The 10,277-nt window shown below is 39.3% G+C and overlaps 1 pseudogene; it reads right to left on the reverse strand.

The window, feature by feature from the left end:
• Positions 1-8,880: 8,880 nt before the first annotated feature.
• LOC120220917 lies at positions 8,881-9,059 on the reverse strand (annotated as a pseudogene).
• Positions 9,060-10,277: the final 1,218 nt, after the last annotated feature.

Genomic DNA, 10,277 nt, shown 5'->3' on the forward strand with positions numbered 1-10,277 from the left:
TAATAAGATAGCCAAGTTCTAGGACCCCAAAGACCAACTGATGAGACAGACATAAACCTATTTATATTAATCCTAAATGGAGGTCACTTCCACAGAAACATGACCCAGCGAAACAATTTACCCCCTGGCAAAGCTGAACAAGCTCTGATGAGGGTATTTGTGTGGGGTTTTGGGTAAAGGACAAGTATTTTTTTAATGTCTATTTATTTTTGAGAGAGAGAGAGAGAGACCCAAAAGGGGAGGAACAAAGAGGGGGAGAGAGGATCCAAAGTGGGCTCTGGGCTGAAAGCAGAGAGCCTGACGGGAGTGGGGTGGGGGGGGTTGAATTCAGGAACTGGGAGATCATGTCCTGAGCTGAAGTCAGCCACTTAATTGACTAAGCTACCCAGGTGCCCCAAGAGACAAATATTTTAAAGGAAGACAACTGGAATCTTATGGAAAGTGGTGTGTAAGGGTAAGGTGCTTGTGCCTTAGGGGTGGCAAGCTTAGTTTTTATTGAAATAGCCTGGATTTATAGTGTTGTTTAAGTCAACTCAGCAAGCACTGTGAAAGATACACTGGGATACAAAATATACTCGATATAGATCTAACATGTATTGATTGAGCATTTAGTATATACCAGGCTCTGCTATATAGTAGGACAAATCTTCAAGGAGGAGTCAGGGAGTCTTTGTTCTTCACAGATACTCTAGAGAGTGAAACCTTTCAGTCACATAGAAAAGATGCTAATTGGGGGTCAAAGTGAGTTTGTACCTCTCAGTAACATTGTTTTCAGACCTCTTGTCAACCATCTACCCGACTAAAAATCTTTACAGGGGTTTGCCCAAGTGGTAACTTGTTCCCATTTTCTTTCCATCCCCACTCTCACAACTGGCCCAGAGAAAAAGCAGTAAGTTTCAGAATTTACAGAGATTCCTGTGCGTTGAATATACAGGGAAAACTTCAGAGAAGTCATAGAAGAGACAGAAATGGAGCTGAAACTCAGTCTAATAGAGAGGCCTGGATAAGTGGAGAAATCTAAGAGACGAAATTGGTCAGAAGAGTATGGCAAAGACACAAGGAACAGAACTTGGCCTGGATGGAGTGTTCATTGGAGGCTTAGGAACACTGGATGGTAGGGAAGCACAGGGTCAGTCACAATAATCCAAGGTGACACCTGAATAGAACCTGAATGATAGGGGTGAATAGAAAAGATGGCATATGTGGGTTCTGTTCTAGATCCTAACAGACCTGTATTTGAGTCCCAGCTCATGACCTCCTGGCTGGAAAATGTCTTAATCTTTCTAAGTCTGCTTTCTCCTTTCTAAAATGGTATCCTTTTTTCTTTAATGATACACATAACCAAGTATATTAATATTAGTATTACTTCAACACATAATCAATATAAAAATTATTAGTGAGGTTTTTACATTCTTTTCTCATACTAAGTCTTTGTGTACTTTTCAAGTGCAGTACATCTCAATTCAGACTAGCCACATTTCAGTTTCTCATAGCCACATTTATTAATGGACAGCATAGTTAAAACATTTTAGTTGTAAGAGAATGTAAGATCTTGTATTTAGCAAGATCCACTGCTAAATAAAATGAGAGATTCCAAAACTATGCTGCATGATCTAATTGTGTAACACATACATGAAGAAATATATATGTATGATATGCAGAAAATAGTATTTAAAGTCCACAACAGAAACTTGTATTGGGGATAATTTTTTTATATTTTATCTACTTTTATGTATTCTGTGTTTGATCATGCCTTTCTTTTATAGTTAGAAAAAAAACAAATGTGATTCTCTAAAGGAGAGATGTATTTGTTTCTTATTTTCACTGTAACAAATTACTACAAACTTGCCTTAAAACAACACAAATGTGTAGCAGGGTTGTATTCCTTCTGGACACTTTAGAGCATAATCTGTTTCCTTGCTTTTTCCATCCTCCAGAGACTGCCTACATTCCTTGGGTCAATGGTCCTCTTCCTCTATTTTCAATGCCAGCTATGTTGCATCTCTCTGATCATGCTTTCCATGTCACAGCTCTTACTCTGTTCTTTTCTGCCTCCCTCTTCCATATTCTCCCTTTTGATTACATTGGGTCTACCTGGATGATCAAGGATAATCCTTCTATTTTAATGACAGCTGATTAGCAACCTCAATTTCATCCACAACTCCATTCCCCTTTGCTTCATAACGCAACACAATCCAGGGATTAGGACATGGAACCCAACTTGGAAGGGTCATTATTCTGCTTACCACAAAAGGCATCGTCATGATTGCACCATCTAACAAATATTTCTATTCTCCTCTCGGGCATATGGTAGGACTATACTTCCCTGATGCTTTTAAAATTAGGATATGACTTGCTTTGGCCAATGCAATAGAAGTGGAAGTGACATGCATCAATTTTGGGTAGAAGCTTTACAACGCAGCATGTGGTTTGCCCTGTTCTCTTTGCTTTTTGTTACAAGGGAGGAATTGATTGAAATGGCATCTGTGTCAGCCAGATCTGAGAAGGATTAAGATAAGCAGAGCCTTCCTACTATTTTACTCTGGCCAGACTCTGTGAGTGAAAATAAATAGTATGATGGTATGTTATTCCACTGAGATAATGGTCATTTGGTCCTATGGACAAACTTAGCTTGTCCTGACTGGTAGAAGAGGTTAAGAAATGTATCTGTTTTAGTTAGGGGGATGTGTGTGTAAATGCTGAGACAGGTTAAGTGATAGAGATCGTGAGAGTGTGAAGAGAAAATGGGGACATTAAGGAGGGGGGGTGGAGGGGGACACTGAAAATAAGATATGTCGATCACCACATTTTCTCCTAAATGAAAACAAAATGGCTCATCCATGATAGGGGCATCTTTGGGCCTACCTTTGAGCTCTAGAGAACCTGTGAAGTTCTCAGAGAAGCCCTAAATTTTATAACAGAACCCATCTCTTGCTCAAGAACTCCCCAGCTCCTAGCCCAGGGGAACCCTGGATGTTTGGGGCCCTCAGGAGGAGTTTTCCCTGAGGCAGCACTTCCTCAAGTCTTCTTAGGCTGATAAGGTACTGTATTCTAGGGGACTCTGGACTAGGTCATGATCTCATGGTTTGTGGGTTCGAGACCTGTGTCGGGCTCTGAGCTGAAAGCTCAGAGCCTGGAGCCTACTTCAGACTCTGTGTCTCCATCTCTCTCTGCCCTTCCTCTGCTTGTGTTCTCTCTCTCTCTCTCTCTCTCTCTCTCTCTCTGTGTGTGTGTGTCTCTCTCTCTCTCTCTGTCTCTGTCTCTGTCTCTCAAAAATAATCATAATAATAAACAACATTCAAATAAATAAATAAGTAAATAAATAAATGTGTTGAACTAGTCAAATTCAATACACATGGCTGTCTCTAGCATCCATAGTCCTCTGGGTAGATTATCACCTTGTGCTAGTAGCACACAGCCCTGGGAGACTGCATGATCATCCTGACACTGGGCCGCCTTTAAAATCAGGGGACCAGGGATGCCTGGGTGCCTTAGTCAGTTAAGCCTCCGACTTCAGCTCAGGTCATGTGTGGGTTTGAGCCCCATATCAGGCTCTGTGCTGACAGCTCAGGGCCTGGATCCTGCTTTGCATTCTGTCTCTGTCTCTCTCTGCCCCTCCCCTGCTCGAGCTCTGTCTGTCTCTCTCTCTCAAAAATAAATATTTTTAAAAATTAAAAATAAATAAAATCAAAGGGCGCAAGCAAACCTTTCAGAAAGGCCATCTCACACATTACTACCTGAAAAATGGATCAACCTGGCTCCATTTGTACTCTAAAGCCCCTCACATTTACCTTTAGCCTTCTCTGGATTAGAAAAGGCCTGAATTTAAAATGTACCCAATATTCAAATTATAGTATATGAAGAATAAACAAATCTACATGTGGTATTTTAAGCATTTTAAAGAATAAGCTAAACCAAATCCTACCACTAAAATAAAAAAGTATTTACATAGCACTTACTTTGTTCCCTGTTCTGTGCCAGCCATTATGAAGGGTGGTAAGGAATTGTAAAACCCAGCCTCTGTACTTTCGTATCTGGTAATTTCATTAAAGAGAAGATCCGTGAGACAGTATACAAGAGAATAAAGTTCAAACCAAAATGAGAGGGAAATAGCTAATGCAGAAGAAAGTTTGAAAGAGGAGAAATCAGTGTGAGATGGACCATTCATTCATTCAACAAATATTTACCAAATATGAACTGTGTGCCAAGCACTATTCTAACACTAGAGATATGGCATGAAAAAGACAAAGTTCTTGGTCTCATGCAGTTTATGTTGTCACATGGGACACAGAGAGCACTCCAATAAATAAATAAATACATGCTATAGCATCTGACAGTGGTTAAGTGCTGTGAAGAATGAAACAGAGTGCTGATGTGGTGTCCTTTTAGATGGAGGCCAGGAACACCCTTTCTGAGGAAGTGACCTTTGAGTAGAATCCTTACTGATGTGAGGAATGAGCCCCCATAAAGATCTGGGAGAAGAGTGTTCTCTGCAGAGAGAACAGCAAGGGAGGTGACATGATGTGTTCCAGACAGCAAAAAGGCTAATGGGACTGGAACTGAGTAAGCGTTGGGGGGATGTCCAACCTGGCTCAGGAGACATCACTCAAGTCAAGTCTTGTTGTTGACTTGAAGTCCCATGTTGACTTGACATGGTATTAGTTTGTCATTCTGAGCAGATGGGGAGAATGTTCCAGCTGATCAGTAAAATTTCTACCACCTGGTGCCATAAGGACTTATAATTGGTTTATTAGAAAAGCACAGAGAATTAGAGAGTTATATTTCCTACATGTCTATAAGGCTTACCTTTGAAGACTCAAGTTAACTGTTCTTATAACACATCTATTTACTCCCTTATGAACTATTTTGGGTTTTAACTGCTCATTCTTTTTCAAAAACTGTTCTCAGGGGCACCTGCATGGCTTAGTCAGCTGAGTGCCTGACTTTGGCTCAGTTCATGATCTCACAGTTTGTGAGCCCCATGTTGGGCTCTATGCTGAAAGCTCAAAGCCTAGAGCCTGCTTTAAATTCTCTCTCTCTCTCTCTCTCAAAAATAAATATAAAAAATTTGTAATAAAAAAATGAAATGTAAAAAAAAAACATTCTCAGATTGATGGTGATAAAGGAAGCAAAATGGGAATGAATAGTCCTATCTTCATACTACCTTCTGTAAGCAGTGGCAATGGTCTTGCCTCTTTGAAGAACTGTAAAACTCCTTTGAAGGCCTCTGAGTTGAATTACTAATTTATGGGAAATACGAGGGACAGAGGACCATGTTAAACACCATCACAGGGATGTAGTTGGCAGAATCCAGACTGTGGGGAACTCTGCAGAACAACACGGTTTCTTTCAAGAATTAATTGTTAGGAACACAAAACAGTAGACAGTCAGAAATGTAGGGAAAACCTACAGTAACTAAGTCCATCAGGAAGAAAAGCATAAGGAGAGTGGATATAAGCAGGAAGTCCAAAACATGCATGATCCTCAAAGGGAAATGAAACAAGATAGGAGTAGGAGAATAAGGAAAGATGTAACTGAGGCCTGAATGCTTCATGGGTGGCAGAGAGGGGGTTCAGGCTAATTCTAGCAGGTGCTGTAAAGCAGCGCTTCTTATACTTTAATGTGATGGCAGAGTCTGGCTCAGTGGATCTGGGGTCACTGCATTTCTAACAAGCTCCCAGGTAATACTGATGCTGTTGACCCCCAGACTATGTTCTGATTAGCAAGGCTGTAGAAAATCCAAACTGTTCCCATGGTCTCCTGGGAAGGGTCTGTTCTGAGGTTCTGCTGTGAGCCCACTTAGAGGGGTGAGAAGGGCAAAAAATAGGCCTCAGGAGCTGGTGCCAGGGCACAGTGTCAAGACTCAATGAGACTGCATCATGCCCTGTGAAGAAACGGAGCAGACAAGGCACCCTGTTCTTCCCTGATGCCAGAATAAATGTTACTCCAGGGTGAAGGTAACATCATTCTAAGGAGAATCCTGAACTGACCCCGAAAAGATTGAAGTTTAAATTGGGGTTGATTGAATTTGATTATCCGTTCCGTTGCTTAGGAAGAAATAGAACCCAAGACTAATGTGATTTCAGTTATAGGGAAATAAAATGAAATTTCTACATATGAGAGCACTATATGTACAATTTTATACCTGCTAAAATGTTTCCTTATCATTTTTATAATATAATTGTATATAACATAAATTATGTATTATAATTTAAAGTAAATTCTATGTCAATTTATTATCACTATAGAACAAAAGCCAGGATAACTTGAGAACCAAATCATTCTATTAATGTTTCACTGAAGGCTCCAAATCTAACTCTGCAAAAAAGATTAAAGAATTTCTCTTTGACTCATCAGAGGAATTGAAGGAGTATTAAAAAGGGATTAATTTCTTCGTGGTGTGAATCAGTATTTTTTAAAACTCTAAATTTGGAAAATTTCAAATATACATGTAGTTGGCAGGATAATATAATGAAGGGCACCGTCTTCCAGCATCGACAACAGTCACCCAGGACACACCTTTGTTTCATCTGAAACCCTGTCCCCTTCTCTCATTGATTACTCTGGAGGAAATTTCTTATATCACATAATTTCATCTGTAAATAGCTCATTTTATATATCTAAAAGATAACATCTATTGTATAATGTAACTATAATGTCTTTATCACCCCTAAACAATGATAATCCCTACTATCATCAAATATCCAGTGTGCATATATCTAAATGTCTTTTTTTTAACAAGTATAACTGACATGCAATATTACATAAGTTTCAGGTATACAACATAGTGATTTGACAATTATATATATTACAATGAGCTCACCACAATAAATGCAGTCACCATCTGTCACCATACAAAGTTATTATTATTTTATTGATGATATATATTCCCTATGCAGTACTTTTCATCCCATGACTTATTTATTTGACAACTGAAGGTTTATACCTCTTAATCCTCTTCACCATTTTTTTCTTCTTTTTTAAACTGCTTAAATCAGGTTCCAAATAAGGGCCACACAACGCATTTGATGGAGATAAGTCTTTCACATCTCTTTTAATTTTTAGGCTCTCCTACTCTTTTTCTTACAATTTATGCTTGTTTTGTTTTGTTTGTTTTGTCTTCTTTTTCTATTAATCCAGTGGCCATGTACCTGTTAAAATCATCTTGCAGTGAATGTTGTCCCACACCTCAGGGAACGCTGACTCTCTGATCAATAATTTTAGGGCTTTAACTTTTCAGGCAATAGGAGGCACTCATAAATATTTGTTGAAGGGAAGGAAGGCAAAGGAGGGAAGGGAGGGAGGGTTGGGAAGAAGGAAGAGCTAACCCAGGTTATGGGGTCCTCCCCCCAGTCTGAGGGAGCCCTCATCATGACTCCTACATGGGTTAACCCCACACAACTGACCACTTCCTCCCCCAATTAAGATCTTCTATGCCTTCGCATAGCCTGCAGATCAAGTTCAAGCTTCTAAAAGTAAAAGAGCAGTTTCTAGTCTGTTCCAGTCTACCTTTCCAGTTTCTTGCCCAGAGCTACCTGATTATAATGAAACTAATCCATGCTCATGGCTGTGAAATAAAATACTGCAGGTGGGTTTATGATGAAAAGCCACAGTCCTCTCTTGATACATCCCACTGTCGCCCTGCTCTCCAGAAGCGACTACTTTTACCTATCTCTTCAGTTGACTGTCTTCACATTTATGAAAATAGGCCATCATTCAATCATATGCGAAAGCATAAAAAACATGCTATTAAACAAATTTCTTGATAGAAGTTATTATCTATTTCTTTCTGTGACAGATAAGCCTTGAGCTCACTTAGATCTCCTTACTACCCTTCCCCTGCATCTCCCTTTCCAGCTGCCCATATGAGTTACTAACAGATATGAAAAATATAGGTCTCAATAATGCTCTGGCCCCTTCCCTTTTTCCATAACATATGTCTTCAGCTTCTCAGGTTGATTTTCCCCATTAGTGGTAACCAAGGATATTTCAGGTGTTTTCCCTTGAAATTGCTGGTGAAAGAACTCTAAAAGATAAAAGAAGAATGTTTCTTCTTCCCAGAGGAAATAATAAAACCATTTAGGATGAGGTGTCCTATTCATGTTAGATAAGGGCACTGGATGACCAGGAACAGCAAGTGTGATCGGGACAGACCCAGCTGTCAGCTATCACAGATCTTGCTGGGGTCCAGGGGCTCAGTGTCAGTCTGTCTTGCCTCTTCCCCAGATTCTGGAGAAAAACAGAAATCTCATGCATCACAGAGTACGCTCCTCTGAGGTGGTGAATTGGCAATAGTCCCCAAAGGGCCCATCATTTCTTCAATGTGAGAAGCTGTGTGGAAACAAATAATCCTATTCTATTTTCTGTCACTAAAACTTTCCCTTTAAGTTATTTGTATAAAGAAGACTTAAGAACTGTGGACTTTAGGGGCACCTGGGTGGCTTAGTCGGTTAAGCGTCCGACTTTCGCTTAGGTCGTGATCTCGCGGTTCGTGGGTTCGAACCCCACGTCGGGCTCTGTGCTGACTGCCAGCTCAGAGCCTGGAGCCTGTTTCAGTCTGTGACTCCCTCTCTCTCTGACCCTCCCCTGCTCACGCTGTCTCTCTCTCTCTCTCTCCTAGAAATAAATAAAACATTAAAAAAAAAAAAAAAGAACTGTGGACTTTAAAGTTCATGTCCTGTGAAATGTAACTCTGACCCCTACAAGTCCACAGCTATTGTTGATTGTCTTATTCGATAAAATGCTAATACTCGAATTGACATCACTTTTCTGAAAGGTGTAAATAACTAGGACATTTCTTTTACAAGTTCTGTCTTTTATTCATGAAGGTAAAACTGATTCTATGTCTGTGTTGAAGCTTTTTTCAAATAGTTTGAAATTTTTATTTTCTATCTTCCAAATTTTATAATCTATACTTTGGGGGGTGGGCGCAGAATTCCTGCACCCAAGGGTCTCTATAATACTGGGGTTTCTTAAATTATGGTAAAATACACATAATATAAAATTTATCATCTTAGCTATTTTTACACTTGATCTTAGCCAAAAGGCCAAGAAGTGATCATCTTAGCTATTTTTAACTGTTCAGTTCAGTAGCATTAAGTATATTCATACTTATACAATCAATGTCCAAAACTTTATCTTACCAAACCAAAACTCTATCTATCAAACAATTCCCTTTTCCATGCTCCAACCTCCTCCCCACCCCTCAGAGCCCCCGGCAGTCACCATTCTACTTTCTGCATCTACAAATTTGACTGCTCTAGGTACCTCATACAAGTGGAAACATATGATATCTGTCTCTCTGTGACCGGCTTACTTCACTTAGTAAAATGTCTTCAAGGTTCATTCATGTTGTAGCATGTGTCAGAATTTCTTCTTTCTTTCTTTTTTTTGTAAGGCCATTGTATGCATATCCCATACTTTTTCTATGTATCCGTCTGTCGATAAACATTGAGTTTACTTCCATTTTTTGGCCATTTTGAACAATGCTGCTATGAACATGGGTTCATAGATATTGATGTTTTCTGGCATCTCTCTCTCTCTCTCAGAAATATATATCTGAGGACACTAATTATAATTTTTAAAAGTTTTTTTCCCCATGAATCAACTCATAGGGATTAATTTTGTTTTGTTTAATATTACACAGTTCTGTCTCAGAAGACTTTGGTTCCCCATCCATACTTAAGAATGAGGCAATATAAAAGCTCACCATCAGCTCTGAGCCTATGGCAGGGTTTGTCATGTACCAGGCATCACTTTAGGTGAACAGATAGGGGACAGACATTAAGCTTTGGACCTCATAAAATGGAATGGGAAAAGGCTGTGTGCTGAAAGAGACACTACCTCACATGCTAAATGCTCAATCTCTCATGAGACCATTTTTTCATTTCTTTAATTTTTTGGTGCTTTTATTTTTTTATTTTATTAATTTGCTTAAATTCTTTTTCCCCGGCTTCTTAAACGTATAATTGAAAAATAAAAATTGTTTTAATTTAGGTTGTACAATGTGATTTTTTTCCTTTTTAAGGTGTACAATGTGATGATTTAATATACATATACATTGTGAAATTACACACCATGGAATATTATTCAGCCATAAAGAAAGAAATCCTGCTATTTGTGACCTTGACGGCATTAAGTGAAATAGCCAGGCACAGAAAAACAATGACTATATGACCTCACTTACCTGTGAAATCTAAAAACGTCAAACTCAGAATCAGAGAGAAGAATGGTGATGGCCAGGGCCGGGGGTTGGTGGGAAATGGGGATATGTTGGT

This window comes from Hyaena hyaena, unplaced genomic scaffold, assembly GCF_003009895.1.
Source record: "Hyaena hyaena isolate Hyena2069 unplaced genomic scaffold, ASM300989v1 scaffold_737, whole genome shotgun sequence".
Taxonomy (NCBI): domain Eukaryota; kingdom Metazoa; phylum Chordata; class Mammalia; order Carnivora; family Hyaenidae; genus Hyaena; species Hyaena hyaena.